At 53.4% G+C, this 16,530-nt stretch overlaps 1 protein-coding gene across 5 annotated transcripts in view; it reads left to right on the forward strand.

The window, feature by feature from the left end:
- Positions 1–1,354: 1,354 nt before the first annotated feature.
- SLC29A1 (solute carrier family 29 member 1 (Augustine blood group)) overlaps positions 1,355–16,530 on the forward strand; it is a 59,886-nt gene continuing 44,710 nt past the window's right edge. For 2 of the 5 annotated variants that reach the window (XM_084625011.1, XM_084625012.1), the window contains exon 1: positions 9,842–10,053. The gene's annotated coding sequence lies outside the window, so the exon portion shown is untranslated. Of the gene's footprint in view, positions 1,470–2,684; positions 2,784–9,841; positions 10,054–16,530 lie in introns of those variants that run through there. The other 3 variants (XM_084625013.1, XM_084625009.1, XM_084625010.1) reach the window with 3 other exon arrangements.

Raw genomic sequence — 16,530 nt, forward strand, 5'->3', positions numbered from 1 at the left:
GGAAGGTCTGTGGCACACTGGCTGGCATGTGAGGGGATGCTGATCCTGCTGCTGGCCAGGCTTTACCTGTCTGTGCACACAGTGGGAGTCAGTCTTCAGGGCTTTCAGCCTGGCACCTATGCAGGGATGTTCCCAATATCTTCCCCCTTTTCAGCCCAGGAAAGAGTCTTCCTCTTAGCTTCCCTGCCCCGCTCCTATTGCCTCCACCTCCTGGGTGCTGGGCCAACTCAATCACCTGCTTTCACTCTCGCCAAACATGGTGACAGGTTTCAGAGTGGTGGTGGTTTTAGTCTGTATCAGCAAAAAAACCAGGGAATACTTGTGGCACCTTAGAGACTAACACATTTATTTGGGCATAAGCTTTCGTGGGCGAAAACCCACTTCATCGGATGCATGCAGTGGAAAATACAGTAGGAAGATATATATATACACAGAGAACATGAAAAAAGCTTATGCCCAAATAAATTGTTAGTCTCTAAGGTGCCACACGTACTCCTCTTTTTTTAACTCTCGCCAAAGTAAACACAGCATCCATGCTTTCTTGATGGGAGCAGGTGAGAGAGGCAGCCTCTTGCCCCGCGGCAGGAGCCTTGTGCTCTCGGGACTGGGGAGGGGGCAAGCCCTGGCAGAGGCTGGAAGAAGCTGGCTGTGATGATGGGCTCAAGGACCTGGCCACCCCCTACTCAAAGAGCAGCTGGTCAGCAATGGCCCAGCGTCATTCCATGGCTGCTGAGGGCTTGTGTGAGGGGGGCTGGTGGGTCTCAGTCCAGTCGTTGGTGGGACAAGCGTCCTCATTGCCAAATCGCCAGCGTAACAGACAGGGTCAGGCCTTGTACTGGGACGAGAGCCAGCAGGAAAAGCCAGGGTGCTGAAGAGAGAGGTGTGGGTGACCGTAGGGGTGCTGTCCAGTCACAGCCAGTACTGACCCCAATGCCCCAGCCTGGGAGGGGGTGCAGTGCTGCAGGCAGCAGTGTAGGTGTCTCAGTAGGGGGCGCTCTCCCCTCCAGCTCTGCACTGAAGCCCATGCCCCTGCCTGGTACTGTGTGGCTTGAGGGGTCCTCTTTGGGAAGAACCCTAAACTCAAGGCCCTGCCCGTTTGCAGCCCATGAAACTCCACAGCCCCCTTCTTTATGGGTTCTGTCATTTAGCCCTGGACTCCCAGGCAGGTCACATTCTACTGACAAACCTCCCCTGCAGTTTCTGTGGGGTGAAGCTGCTTCCTTTTGCAAACTGCTGCTGCAGGCAGCGCCCACCGGCTGAACCAGTGGGGGCTGTGCTGAGCCAGTCCCAGCCAGCAGCATGGCTCTTAAATCTGCACCTGCTGCGCAGTCTGTGGAAGGGTTTGGCTCAGCTTTGGGGTTAAGAAGCACTTCGTTCCTGTGGGTGCTAGACATGCACTGGGACTACTCGGCCAAGAGCGGCAGAGAAGAGATGGCAGTGTAAACCCCAGAGACAGCTGGATCCTTGAGGTAACGGGCTGGAGAGCGTGTGGGACCCAGATGCACAAGGCCGTGGGGTGAGGAATGAGGGTGATAGGGGAGCCCTGACCCTGCAGGGCTGGAGCACTGGAATGTGGGGGGATGAGGGGTCCTGGGAGCCCAGCTCTGGGAACGCAGATTATGCTTTCATAACGGTAACTTGGCTGTTCTGGTGTGGGGTGATCCTGGAGACAGAGGCACCAGCTCAGGGACCCTGCTGTAAACTCCACAGGGCTGGCCGGTCCCCTCTGGGTCTGCACCTTCCCCCACTGAGCCAGGACCTGGAGCTGAGCAAAGCTCTGAACCCTCCTGCCCCAATGTCTGTAGAAAGGCTAATATGCTGGGCTGGCCTACACCACATGAGGAAGTGAAAGGGCCCCTGGGGAGGAGGCAGAAGCAGAACCGGTTACATGGAGCTGCTGTTCTGGTCCCTGTCCCAGGGTGTCCCCTGTCTCTCAGGGCAAACTACTGCCCCACAGGGATGCCCACTACTGCTCCCTACTCTGGGGGAGGGAGCCTCTGTCTGTCACTCACAGGGCTGGCTTGCTGTGCCCCAGGAAGCTCTCAGAAGCAGCACCTCAGTCGGTTCCTGCCAGGAGGGAGATCCTGCAGAGGGAGGTTCACAGCATTGCCTGGAGAAGGATCTGAGTCCAGCCCTAGGCACCCTGGCCTTGGGAACCAAGGAAATGGTGGCAAATGTGGAAGGGATCTGAGCGGCTGGGGTGTCCCCTCATGGTCAGGGAGCGTTGGTGTGTGGGATGCCTTAGTCCTCTTCTCCTGGATGAGGGGCTGCAGAGGGAGAGAACTAGGGGCAGACACTCTTGCTGAGGACTCAAGGCTGGGTTCAGTCAGGTAGCTATCAAGACTGGGGGAAGGGCCAGACAAAGGGGGAAACAGTTCTCAGGCCCCTCACCCCTCCAACACACCAAGGGCCAGAACCACTGTTCTGCTGCGGGTCAGGAGCAAGTGGCACTGGCAGAGCTGGGTGTGGGGAGCCCAGGGCTGGGATAGCGGGGGGGGGGGCTGCAGGTCAGGGGTGCGGGGCACTGGCAGAGCTGGGTGTGGGGAGCCCAGGGCTGGGACAGCAGGGGGGCTGCAGGTCAGGGGTGAGGGGGAGTGGCCTGTTTGGAGGGTGCCCCAGCACCCCCTCGCACTCAGCCTCTGGGAGAAGATGAGCACTAGGACCCGGGGAGCGCTCCGCAGCCCGGGAAGCCGCGAAGCAGGGACCGCTAAGCCTCCCCCGAGAGTTGTCAGCGAGAGGCGGCGGGAGAAGGAACCAGCCACCGCTGCGGCCCCGGGAGACATGTAAGCACCCGCCGCCACTGTGCCGCGGGGCTGGCGCGGCCCGGCTCTCGCGCCGGGCGGAGTCCCAGGCGCCGGGGGAGGGGGAGCTACAGGTTGCAGGTTCAAGAGCGGAGTTCCGCGCTCGCCCGCCCGCCCGGGCGTGCCCCGGCTTCCCGCCTCCCTGCTGCGGGGACAGGTCGCGGGCTCTGCCGCGTGTCGGAAGTTGCCCGGTGTAGCCCTGCGCGCGCCGAGTGTGCTCCCAGCCCGTCGCGTGGCATTCCGAGTCCCTCCCTGGGCTGGAGCTGCTGCGGGCCCGGCGGCTCGGCTAGGTTCCCTGCCCGGCCTCCTGCCCTGTCAGTCACCACAGCTCCCTCTGCTCTGCCCACCCCCGCCCCCCAGATTCCTGTGTAGCCCCCCGCGGTTCATTCCCAATCACCACCCTGCCCCCCCCCCGCGTGGCTTATCTGCACACCGGGTGTATCCTGTGGTGACTGTTGGTTTAGAAACATATCGTCCGAGCTGTGCAGCCCCCTCGCCAGGACACGGTTCCACCCTGTCAAGGGCCTGATGACAGACAGAGGAACAATACTGCGATAAGCACCTTTATGCGGCTATAACTGCATCCATACTAAGGCATTGCACTGATTTAGCTATGCCCCTATAGCAGTACAAAATCTGTTTGTGGACCAGCCTTCACACTGCACCATCCCTGCTGCCCTGCCACCTTATGCGGCTCTGCCCTCGCCTGCATCTCGAGTCTCATTCTTTATGTCCTTGCCCCTTCTCCTCTCTCTCCCACCTTTGTGCATGACACCAGCTATGCATGGACTGACCTCCCTGTGCCAGCCCCCCTTCAGACCCTACCTAATGGCTCGCTTTTCCTTTGACGTCCCACACGTGCTCAGATTCAGCTTATACATCGTTCCAGAGTAGCAGCCGTGTTAGTCTGTATTCGCAAAAAGAAAAGGAGGACTTGTGGCACCTTAGAGACTAACCAATTTATTTGAGCGTAAGCTTTTGTGAGCTACAGCTCACGTCATCGGATGCACCATGATGAAGTCGGTTTTAGCCCACGAAAGCTTATGCTCAAATAAATTGGTTAGTCTCTAAGGTGTCACAAGTACTCCTTTTCTTTTAGCTTATACATCAACATCTTTGTAACTGCTCGGGAGGGGTGCCCCTCCACCACTGGACTTTCTCTGTTGCTCTGAACTCCTGGGCAGGCTCGGGCTTAGGCAGCAAATCCTGAGCCTGTAGCTAGGCTCAGCTCTGAATGGCTGAGTCTGGCCCTCTGCAGGGTGCCCGTGTGTGTGTCAGGGGCAGGAAGAAGGTGCAGGTACTACCTGTGCGCACCATGCTCTGGGCTCTCAAGGTCACAGCTTTAGTCTGCAATCCCGTTAAAGGGCCACACAGCTTGCTGGCAGCTCATGCAGCAGCTGTCCCTTCAGTGCGGTGTCCAGTTCCATTACAGTCCCCTCTCCCTCCCATCCTACTGCCCAGAGCTGCCTCCAGATCAGGAGGGAGCAGCATGTCCACAGTCTGTGATAGGTTGAATTCAGGGATGGGGTGGTGCCAGGAGTTAGGCATTCCTCGGGGAAAGAGAAGCAGCAAAGCAAGGTGTGAGGGCAGTCTGAGAAGCTGGAGTAGGGAGCTAACTGGGAGGGAGAGAGGGTGAGCTGGGCATTTGTCCAGCAGTGAAGAGTTTGCCTTCAGGAGTACAAGAATGTGTTTTGTCAGTGTGGTTAGAGCAGGGGCTGGGAACCAGGACTCCTGGGTTCTGTCCCAGACTTGCTGTGTGACTGTGAGTAAGTCACTACCTATGTCTGTGAAGAAGTACTTGTGGCACCTTAGAGGCTAACTAATTTATTAGAGCATAAGCTTTTGTGAGCTACAACTCACTTCATCGGATGCATGTTAAGCTTATGCTCAAATAAATTTGTTCGTCTCTAAGGTGCCACAAGTCCTCCTTTTCTTTTTATGGATACAGACTAACACGGCTGCTACTCTGAAACCTGTAGTGCTAATATTAATGCTGGGGCACCAGCCCTCTGCATTGTGAAGCAATTCGTCTTCCAGGGCAGCTGTCAGCATGGGTTGTTGGAGGGAGCCTGAGCTGCTTCCCAGCCGCAATGGATTGTGAGGGTGGGGCTCTCAGTGTGGAATAAACCAGGGTTCTAGGGACATTGTTCGGTATCAGACAGCAAGTAACCCCCTTCTGCTGGCTCAGTTCCAATGCAAGCCCATCCAATCCCTGCCAGTGGGCACAGTCCTTGTCCTTCTACCCAGTCGAATACAAATCCTGCCAAGGGACTGCTCTGGAACCAGAACAGCGAGCTGTCTTCCCCAGTGAGGATGCCAACTCCTGTTCTGGGCATCAGGAGTATGCCTTGAGCCCCGTCTGAAGCCACCTCTCCAAGGAACCGGATGGGCCTGATGCTCAACACTCAGCTACATGCATCCTTGTGTGATGCTTTAAACTTCTCCTGGTTTCCCAGACACGCAGCCCAGAGGGGCAGTCTGTTGCTCAGTGGGTTGCTGTGTGCTGTTCAAGTGATGCTGCCCTGGGGACAACCTCTGCATTACAATCAGCTGAGAACTGAAGGAGTGAGTCAGCCATCTCAGGATGGCTGCTGGAGCCCCAGTCCTTTCTCTGGGGCTGTCTATCTCAGATGGCTCTGCAGGCTGGTTCTGTGAGTGCAGTGGAGAGAGGCAATGGGCGGAGAGTCACTTTTCAGACTAGAACTACATGTCAGGTGGCTCACCCGAGGTGACGCAGCCTGGGAATAGAACCCAGGAGTCCTGCCTGACTCCCAGTTATGTGCTCTAACCACTACAGTTTAAGACCACACTTCCTTCCAGACCTGGCAATAGAACCCAAGTGTCCTGACTCCCAGTCCTGGGCTTTCACTACAGGCCCAGCTTTCCTGTTGGGGAGCAACCGTTAAGAAAGCTCCCTGCCACCTCCCCGGTGTAGTGTAGGCCCCACGCAGCTGGACCTCAAAACTTATACCAGTTCCCTGCATCTTGAAACTGCTTCCTGCCAAGGGAGATAGAGCCCGATCTGCTACTCCTAAACCTCATCAGCTACACCCACAACCCCCGAATTCCCCACATGCACCATTTCCAGTACTGCCCCCTTTCCCCAATACTCCACTGCGCGAGTGAGTGGAACAGCAAAGCAAAGTGGGCAAGACCTCTGGAGCACTTCACTTGCTGTGAGTAGTTTTGTGCTGCGGAGATCTTGTCCAGTTCATTTTGCTTCTCTACTCGCCCAAGGTGTGAAGCAGAGGCCAAAAGGGGCAGCTTCCTTCCCTGATGCTGCTCGCCATCTCCCTCCATCCCCTGATATCATGGGTGATTAGCACTCTGCTCATTCACACTCCTGTTTAACTTTCTTGTCCTCTTACCTACGTACATCAAGCCACAGGGGAATTTAAGTCTATAAACCACCTAATCCATTTCCCGTGTGCCTCATGTGCTACCCTGATCCCTGTCAGGGAACAGTGCAGGACAACTCCTGCTCTCTGCATGGCATATGGGGTTGCAAGCTTTCCCTCCCCAGCTTTCTTAAAGGGGAAATCCATTGCCTGTTGTTGTGGCTGAAGGTGAGCTGTATATGGAGCCCTGTATCGCTTGATTTCCCACATCCCGAGGGAGCCTTTGGCTGAGCCATCCAGGTGTATTGCTGGGTTAGCAGGGAGGCTGCTCCCTCCTGCTGTCTGAGTGGATCAGAGTTGGAGTTGACTTAAAACAGCAGGGAAAGATCTGATGTTGGAGCAAATCCTTGGCCACCTGGGATTTCACCGTTGTCTCTGCTGTGCCCATTGTGGCCTCTCAGAACTTCACAGCAGCAGTGGGGATAGCATTCAGATCCTCATGCTCCACTGACACAGGCCCAGCCACAGGAGCTGTGGGAGAGTTGCCATAGCAGTACAGGGCTTATGGCACCCAGCTCAGTTGTTTGGATTCCAAGCAGCAGAGTGCAGTGGTTTGCTAGCCAACTCATCACTGTGTTTTAAAAGCTCTTGCCTACCTGCCAGTCTTCTTACAGTCCATCTGCCTCTCTCTGCTTTCCCTCAGTTCTCAGGCAGCCCAGATCAGGTAGTCAGTCACACCTGAATAATTGCCCATCCTCTCTGGCTTTGCCATAGGGACAAGGGGTAGGGCTCCATGGCTGAAATAGGGAATTGAAACCAATACCTGGAGCTCCAAAAGCACAAGAACAAAGGGAGTAACTCTATTAGCTGGCACTAAATAGCAGGCTGTTATAATCCCTCAATCTGGCCTCTGGGGGCAGCAACATGATCACACACACCAAACCAGCATCTTATACAGACGCCTGAAATTGTAACACCAGCTAAAGTCCCACAGCAGGGACCAGGTTGTCCTGGTGCCCCCTGTTCAATACTGGTGGGCCAGCTCAAAAGGAAGCTGAATGGCCCTGCAGGAGCATCCTAGGCCCTAATCCCGAGGATGATAGATCAAAGCTGTTGCACATAAGGCCTGTCTCAGACACTCAGGAGACCAACAGACCTTTTCTTCCTCTAGTTTTGGTGCCAGTGTAAGTGTTCAGATATTGGGCCATAAATGCCTCCTGTTTGCTCAACAATGGCTGGGATGAGTCAGGTTAGTGCTGCCACCCAGGATCCTCATGGGAGGGAGTTTGATTTCCCCGGCCAGTTCACTTTTAACACTTTGTCACCCATCAGGTGCTTTAGCCCAGAAGTGGCTGCTCCCTAGAGAGCCCAGTGGGGCTCAGAGAGGTCATGTGGCAGTTCATGAGAAGTATCTACCCACTCACCAGGAGGAGCTGGGCTGTGCCTGGTCCTGCTGCTGTCAGCTGGCTTGTTTGCTGCTGTGGTGAATTTGGTGGTGGTGAAATATGCAGGATTTCCTGGTCTGGAGCTGCAGACCTTTGTGGACAGGGATACACACACATACCCCCACTCCTCTGGACAATGTGCTCTGGCCCTATTCTGGAGGACCCCCTCCAATATGGGGGTCCCAGGCAGGGGATGGGCCAAGTGAAAGGGACAGTGCAGCCCAGTGGCACTAGCTGGGGCATTTCTCTCTGACTGGGCGGAGCTGTCACCATTTGCTGGGTGGTTGCTGTGAGACTGGACCTTCCTGAGTCATGAGCACATTTCATGATCTGCAAAGTTTCATGAGGTGAAATTAATAGGCATCAGGTTTAAAACAAACAAAGCGAAGTATTTCTTCACACAATGCACAGCCTGCGGGACTCGTTGCTAAGGGATGTTGTGAAGGCCAAAACTATAACTGGGTTCAAAATAATTGGATAAGCTCATAGAGGATAGGTCCATCAATGGATGGACCTATTAGCCAGGATGGTCAGGGGTGCAACCCCATTCTGTGGGTGTCCTTAGCCTCTAAATGCTAGGACTGGACAACAGGGGATGGATCACTTGAAATTGCCCTGTTCTGTTCATTCCCTCTGAAGCATCTGGCACCAGCCACTGTCGCAGACAGGAAAGATACTGGACTAGACGGACCATTGGTCTGACCCAGAACGGACATTCTTATGTTCTTTAAGTCAGCAAGCCAGGGACTGGCAACCAGGGAGTGAATGAGTGAAATGCTAGGGAGAGAGAATCCTGTTCCCTCCCTATGGGCCTCTTGCTGGCCCCTCTGCACAGTCCAGAAAGCCACCTGTGATAGTCTTTAGCACAGAGCTGTTCTTTATCTGAGGGATTGAGATAAGGCTGTTCCCAACCCGGGATGGAAGGAGCTGCTAGCAGGGCCTTAAGACTGTGTCTCCTCGCTGCTGCAGCCTTTGCTGTGAACTGTGCCCAGCACACAACACTCCAGGACTTTACTCTCTCCCCCAGCAAGCCCTGTGGGATCACTCCACCAGGGCCCAGTACTCCCCGCACTGATGGGATAGGGAGCCATCTTCCTTTGTCCCGTGTACGAGGCCATGCACTCTCCTGGGGCGTGGAGGGGGAGGATTGTTCCTCTGACAGACCCTTCTGTCCAGGGCTTGGCAGGCTTTCATAACAACCTGCAGAGCCAGGCTGCAGTGTCTTCAGACCAGCTTCGTGGCCATGTCTAACTTTGTGAGTAGATCCATTAAAGTCAATGTGCTTAAAGTTAGGCATGGCCTTAAGCCATTCCGTTTCCGGGCCTGTGGTCTGTTGTATTGATTTTAAGGGTGACGAGATAAAAGTGTTGATTAGCCTTTGAACTGTTTGAACGTTAACTCTCAAATAAAAAACAAGTTCCTTAAACAAGCGCAAGAAAAAAGCTTTCATCCTGATCTGCTTCTTCTGTCTTGAGGGCTGGGAAAAATAAAATAAAATAAAACAAAACAAAAGAAGCTAAAATGTGGTGGGGAGACAAGATGTTTGGGTCTTTTTAAGTCTCTTTTTAAAAAAACCCAAAAGGAAAAAAGCGGGTGGTGTAGTTTATCTCTCACTATTTTGTCCACCAATTAGGCCTCATATTTGCTGCACTAATTTTAGTCTGTTGATTTCAGGAGTCATGTCTTTTTGTTGTTTATTTAATTTATTTTTAACAGTCCTTAAATCATATTAGTCAGCTTTTTTCTGTTTAGACTAATTGAGTTTGTCTGTCTGGTTTTCTTGCATTAGTTCATAACACTTAGCATTAAAAACTACTTGACCTATTTTCCGTAGTTAATTCCCAAGCAAGCAAACAGAGTTACAAATTGTTGTAACATCTTATAAACTTTTACATACTTTTTACATTTAAGCTTACAAATAAAGTAAATTTTTAAGCCCAATAATTATAACAGTTCTTATCTCTTCCTACTCAGCTGGTGCAGGCAAGTCCCTTTTGCAGTGCTTTGCTGGACTGCAGCATGGTTGAGTGCCAGCTAGCTCAGCCCAGTGCAGAGATCGTTGGTGGGTCGGGGATAGCAACAAAAAGATACAGTGAGGATGTTTGCCTGCCATGTGTTACTGCAGTCCCAACCTGGGTAGGTTGCCAGTTACTATTTAATCAGCTTATTTGTATCCGGCTAGGAGGAGACAGGACACGTTCTTTGCTTGTCCATGAGGACTTTGCTACTTTGATTCATGCCTTTGCCACCTCAGGATTGGATTGTTGCATCACACTGCATCTTAAATCCCGGAAGAAGCTCGCGTTGCCCACTCAGTGGTGTATCTTGCCGGGAACACGTGCCATCAGTGCTCCGGGATGCATGCTGTGGATGTCTAGATGGAGTTTAAGACCAGGAAAGCCCCAGATGGCCCAGGAACTGCCTATTTGAGAGACTGCCTCTTCCCCGTGCCATATTGCTGCAATTGAGGTAGTGGCACTGTTCGGTATGAAACAGAGGGCAGGGGGCAAGGTATTCTCTGTATGGGCCCCTTGGCTTTGGAACTCTCTTCCCCCCGCCAGGGCCAAAATAGGCCAGGTCTGCTGACCTCAGGCTACACTGCAAGGGTCTTCTTTGGAGGGGGACTTTTGGAGGAGGGGGAAATTGCTCAGAGTGCTATATGGGGAGGGCTGGGTGCTTTCCCTCATTTCTCCTTTGCGGTAAGATTTGATCAGTTACGATTGGATGTTGCAGATTAATTCCTCCCTGTTTGTGATATGGTGTCATGGCACTGTACATATTGGCCTCCATGCAGTGTTCTTGCTTGGGAGCATGCTAACATGACTGAGATGATGGTAAAAATGTCAGGAGCTGCTAAGGCTGGGGAGCGCTCCAGCCATTTGGGGAATGTTTAACAATAGCTCAGCAACTGCTTAGATCTAAAGAGAAAACATTTTCTGAAGTATCACGTGTAAAATCTGCCTTCCCAAAACATGGATTAAGCATCTGTTTCCTCTGTTAGCTTAGACAGAAGATAAATACTGGAGAAAGAACGAGGACTTGTGGCACCTTAGAGACTAACAAATTTATTTGAGCATAAGCTTTCGTGGGCTAAAGCCCATTTCATCAGATGCATGCAGTGGAAAATACAGTAGGAAGATATAGATATATATACAGAGAACATGAAAAAATGGGGGTTGCAATACCAACTGTAACAAGAGTAATCGATTAAGGTGGGCTATTATCAGCAGGAGAAAAAAAAACTTTTGTAGTGATAATCAGGATGGCCCATTTCAAACAGTTGACAAGAAGGTGTGAGAAACAGTAGGGGGAAAATTAGCACGGGGAAATAGTTTTTAGTTTGTGCAGTGACTCATCCACTCCCAGTCTTTATTCAAGCCTAATTTAATGGTGTCCAGTTTGCAAATTCCAGTTCTGCAGTTTCTCGTTGGAGTCTGTTTTTGAAGTTTTTTTGTTGAATAATTGTGACTTTTAGGTCTGTAATTGAGTGTCCAGGGAGGTTGAAGTGTTCTCTGACTGGTTTTTGAATGTTATTATTCTTGACATCTGATTTGTGTCCATTTATTCTTTTGCGTAGAGACTGTCCAGTTTGGCCAATGTACATGGCAGAGGGGCACCTGATGGCATATATCACATTGGTGGATGTGCAGGTGAAGGAGCCTCTGATAGTGTGGCTGATGTGATTAGGTCCTATGATGGTGTCCCTTGAATAGATATGTGGACAGAGTTGGCAATGGGCTTTGTTGCAAAGATAGGTTCCTGGGTTAGTGTTTTTGTTGTGTGGTGTGTGGTTGCTGGTGAGTATTTGCTTCAGGTTCAGGGGCTGTCTGTAAGCGAGGACTGGCCTGTCTCCCAAGATCTGTGAGAATGAGGGATCATCCTTCAGGATAGGTTGTAGATCCTTGATGATGCACTGGAGAGGTTTTAGTTGGGGGCTGAAGGTGACGGATAGTGGCATTCTGTTACTTTCTTTGTTGGGCCTGTCCTGTAGTAGGTGACTTCTGGGTACTCTTCTGGCTCTGTCAATCTGTTTCTTCACTTCAGCAGGTGGGTATTGTAGTTGTAAGAACACTTGATAGAGTTCTGGAAGGTGTTTGTCTCTGTCTGAGAGGTTGGAGCAAATGGGGTTGTATTGTAGAGCTTGGCTGTAGACAATGGATCATGTGGTGTGGTCTGGATGAAAGCTGGAGGCATGTAGGTAAATATAGCGGTCAGTAGGTTTCCGGTATAGGGTGGTGTTTATGTGACCATCGTTTATTAGCGCTGTAGTGTCCAGGAAGTGGATCTCTTGTGTGGACTGGTCCAGGCTGATGTTGATAGTGGGATGGAAATTGTTGAAATCATGGTGGAATTCTCCAAAGGCTTCTTTTCCATGAGTCCAGATGATGAAGATGTCATCAGTGTAGTGCAAGTAGAGTAGGGGCATTAAGGGACAAGAGCTGAGGAGGCGTCGTTCTAAGTCAGCCATAAAAATGTTGACATACTGTGGGGCCATGCGGGTACCTATAGAAGTGCCACTGACTTGAAGGTATATATTGAACCCAAATGTGAAATAATTGTGGGTGAGGACAAAGTCCAGCCACCAGGTTTGCTGTGACATCATCGGGGACGCTGTTCCTGACGGCTTGTAGTCCATCTTTGTGTGGAATGTTGGTGTAGAGGGCTTCTACATCCATAGTGGCCAGGATGGTGTTTTCTGGAAGATCAACAATGGATTGTAGTTTCCTCAGGAAGTCATTAGTGTCTCGAAGATAGTTAGGAGTGCTGGTAGCATAGGGTCTGAGGAGAGAGTCTGCATAGCCAGACAATCCTGTTGTCAGGGATACTCAGGAGATCACTTAACCTTTTGGAGCTCTTGTTTCAGGCTGTGTGCAGACTCAGGCAGGTGACTGGGGCTGCACTGAAAGATTTTGTGCATAACCATGGCAGCTAGAGACTGTATCTCTTTAAAATGAAGAGTAAGAGGCTGGAGCTTGAGTCTGTGGGGAGGGATAGCTCCATAGCTGCAGCATCTACAGGTAGTGTGGGTACAGCTTTCTCTGTTGCTGGGGCATTAGCATTAGCAGCAAAGGGGAGAAGGTGTGGGAACACTGCTTACTACTGCAGGCCTTTTTGAATCCACTGTGTGTGTGATGCTGGAGAGGACCAGGTATCCCTGGCAGGGAAGCATGTTAGCCAGACCAAGCGCCTGCAGGGCTGGTAGCTGGGATGTCAGTGTCAGTAGCTCCAAATCCCTGCCCATCCCCAAACACAGGTGGCTCAGTCACATGATTGGATGGGAAGCCCAGAACTCAGGTATGCTGTCAGTGTTACAGCCTGGCATTCCTGGTGGCAAAGCTGGGTCTGGGATGAGCTAAGGTCATGCTAGCCCCGAACCCAGACACTGATTTTGTTCTAGTGCTGCCAAGGAACGGGACATCTGATTGCAGCCGGGGAGGGTCGTCTCCCAGTCCCTTTCTCATCCTTTGGCTGTCAGGGCTGGCATTCAGCAGCTGGGACAAGCAGGTGATGAAAACACAGTGGTATAGTGCATCCTCCCAGGGGCAGTCTGGGTTCCTCTGGCACCCTGCTACCCTGGGGCCATGTGCCAGCTTGGCAGCCCCTGGAGTGCAAGGTGCAGGGAGTAGCTACACAGGAGTGTGGCACTGGATTTTGAAGGAGCAGCGCTCAGTGGGAATGGCTCATTCCGATTTTTAAAGCTCTGTAAGTGTGCCCAGAAGCCGAGGTGATGGGCACATTCTTAGAAATCTGTAAGAAGCCCCCATTTCTGGGGAGCTCATAGGCAGGGAGACAGTACTGCCATGCCAGCTACAGCGGCACCACCTGCACATGGGTGCTGGAGGGCGCAGACGGCACAGCTGCAGGTGCCATAAAATAGGGTTGTGCATGCCGTCCTGTGGGTCAATGGGAGCGGGCATGGAGTCCTGAGCTGGGGAGAGCTGCCTTGGCGGGCAGGAATGGAGGTGCAGGGAGCTGTCCTGCAAGGGGAGCTACCATGCAGTCTCAGAGTGAGGGGGCCTCTGTGACAGCTCCCTCCCCCTGCGGAGGACTTGATCCTTCCCAGCTGTCCATCTCTCCCTCATTGTATTTGATGAGCCTGGCTGGCCTCCAGCAGCCACTCTCAGCAGAGAGCTCTGCTCCTTCTCAGCGCTCTGGCTCCAGCAGCCAAGGAGCTGGCATTCACGTGCAGGTTGCACTCGCTGAGCTGGTCTGTCAAGTCCGTGCTCTGCCAGTGCCCTGGGCGGGGGGCAGTGACGTGACCACTGGAATTCACTTGGGGCCTGACAGGCAAGGCGAAAAGGGCTTCCCTGTGGCTGAGGGGGCAGGGCCTGGGTAACGGGGTAAGGGTGATGAATGGGAGGTGGGCAGCCTCCAGCGGTTCATTCCCTCCGCACCTACCCCAGAGCAGCAGGAAGCTGGAAAACCCCATGGGCCCCATGTGAACAGGGGTCACTCCTGGAACCGCTCTACGAACACAAGCCCACATTATACGTAAGGAGTTCGCTGGGGTCTCACTCGGTCCCTCCCAGGTGATGTATACGGGATCTCCTTCCCCCTGCACCCTGCTGTGAGCGTGTAATGCCTGAGGAGTCAGCCATGTGGGCACTGGGCACACTCTGCTCTCAGCACCACAGCAGCAGAGCTGTCCAGCCTCCCCCGCTTGGTGAAGTGGAGCCATTAGGTTTCAGAGTAGCAGCCGTGTTAGTCTGTATTCGCAAAAAGAAAAGGAGTACTTGGGGCACCTTAGAGACTAACCAATTTATCTGAGCATAAGTATGCATCCGATGAAGTGAGCTGTAGCTCATGAAAGCTTATGCTCAAATAAATTGGTTAGTCTCTAAGGTGCCACAAGTCCTCCTTTTCTTGGAGCCATTAGGTGGTTAATTATTACAGTAGGAGGGAGTGAAGGTGTGGCCTGCACTGGAGGGGACAGGAGCTGGGAAGAAGGGAATGTTAGAAGTGGAGGAGTGGCAAAGGGAGTGAAGGGTGCTGGGGGGGACTAAAGAAGGAGGTGTTAGGGGTAGGGGGATTGCAGGAAAGAGAGGGGCTGGGGAGGGAGGTACAGGAGAGGCTGCTGGCATGGGGAAGGGAAGTGGGGAAGGGGGACTGAAGAAGGAGCTACAGGAGAGGCTGCTGGCATGGGGGAGGGAGGTACAGGAGAGGCTGCTGGTGTGGGGGAGGGAAAGGGGGTTGGGGAGGGAGGTACAGGAGAGGCTGCTGGCGTGGGGGAGGGAAAGGGGGTTGGGGAGGGAGCTACAGGAGAGTCTGCTGGCGTGGGGGAGGGAAATGGGGAATGGGGGCTGGGGAAGGAGGTACAGGAGAGGCTGCTGGCGTGGGGAAGGGAAGTGGGGAAGGGGGACTGGGGAGGGAGCTACAGGAGAGGCTGCTGGCATGGGAGAAGGAGGTGGGAAAAGATCACTTACAAAGCTGGCCTGTCCAGGAGATGGCACCATAGACAGCACTCTTGGCAGGGGGGCAGTTGCTCCCCCATGGGCCTGTGAACTGGGTGGAGTGGAAAGCCCCCTACAGGCTGTGATGGGGGGAAGCCATCAGCCTGTGCCCTGCTTCCTAAGAGAGCGAGTGGCCTTCCCCTCACATACATATAGGGGTGTCCTTCGGTCTAAATGAGTGTGGGAGGAGGGGTCTGGCCAGGAGCAAGGACTGTGTGACCCCAACAGTGTCAGCATTTAGGGGCCCTGCCTCCCAAAGCCTTTAACTCCCCCTCCTTCCCAGCTGTGCCAGACTGCCCTGGTGATTATACAGTGACCAGCAGCTCCCTGGAGCTGCAGTTTGGATTTAGCCTCATGTCATGCTAGTCCCACAGACCCAGCCCCCTCCCACAGTCCACGGGGCACTAGACACCCCTGAGCCTGGCCCTGCTGTGGGGAGGCAGGTGGGCTGAGCTGCCCAAGGGGCCCCTCGCAGGGCTGCTGCCTGACTCACAGACAGTGTGGGTTTGTTTGTGCCCGCTGAGCCGGAAAGGCAGAGCCCACACCTCCGCTGCCCCTCCCAGGATAGCAGAGATGGCTAGAGTCCCACAAGGCCTCACCCAGAGGAGAGTGTCCGTGCCAGAGGGAAGGGACTAGGAGCTCAGGCCAGCGTGGCAAGCACGGGGTTGGTATCGGTTAGTCTGTCTGAGCGCCCCGTCACTGGGCTTACTGCCTGGGGTGGCCTTCTGGGCACAACAGCCACTGTGACCCATTGTGTCTCCATATGCATCATCAGGGACTTAGAGGCACAAGCAGGCTGCCTTGTCTATGCTCCTGGGGGGCACAGAAAGTGCTATCAGCCCCCAGAGGGTATCTGGGACTCGGTGAGCAGCCCTATCCGCATGCGGGAGGGAGGGCGTCAAAACAGTTGCTCTGCTTTTAGGAAGGGAATCATACGTACAGGTGCGTTCTGTCATTCCCCAGCAGAGGGCAGTCATCACATGCATTTGCATGGCCACTGAGCCCTGTGAAAATAGTTATTAGTTCTGACCCCTTCTACTGGAGCCAGGGCTGGGTCTAGGCCCCCACAATACAGCATGGACCTGACCCTGCCTGGCTCTTAGCTAGGAGCTGTGCAGTGATGGGGGAGCCAGTGATAAAAGTATGAAAGGGAAACATGCGGGCTGTGTCTAGAGGACCTTCCCGGCACTTAGCTGTGAATTACCTCCCCAGAGAAGGAGGCCCTAGGCTGGACAGAGCCCTGGGGGATGTGCTGTAGGGCCTAATCCTGCCTTGCCCTCCTTGGGAGGGATTAGGTGGAATCTACTAAGGCATCTCCCATCTCTGACTTCTCTGCTGATTTGAAGCCTCACTTTTATCCACAGCCTGCTCTAGGCAGCTGCTTCTAGCAAAAGCTTATTGGAGAGACAATTGGAGTGGAACTGGACTGGCTTATGGCAGCTGGGCAGCCAGAATTCTCACCTGCTATCAGCAGCTTGTGCTGCAGCTTCTCAGC

Source organism: Lepidochelys olivacea, assembly GCF_965140295.1.
Source record: "Lepidochelys olivacea isolate rLepOli2 genome assembly, chromosome: 3".
Lineage (NCBI taxonomy): Eukaryota > Metazoa > Chordata > Testudines > Cheloniidae > Lepidochelys > Lepidochelys olivacea.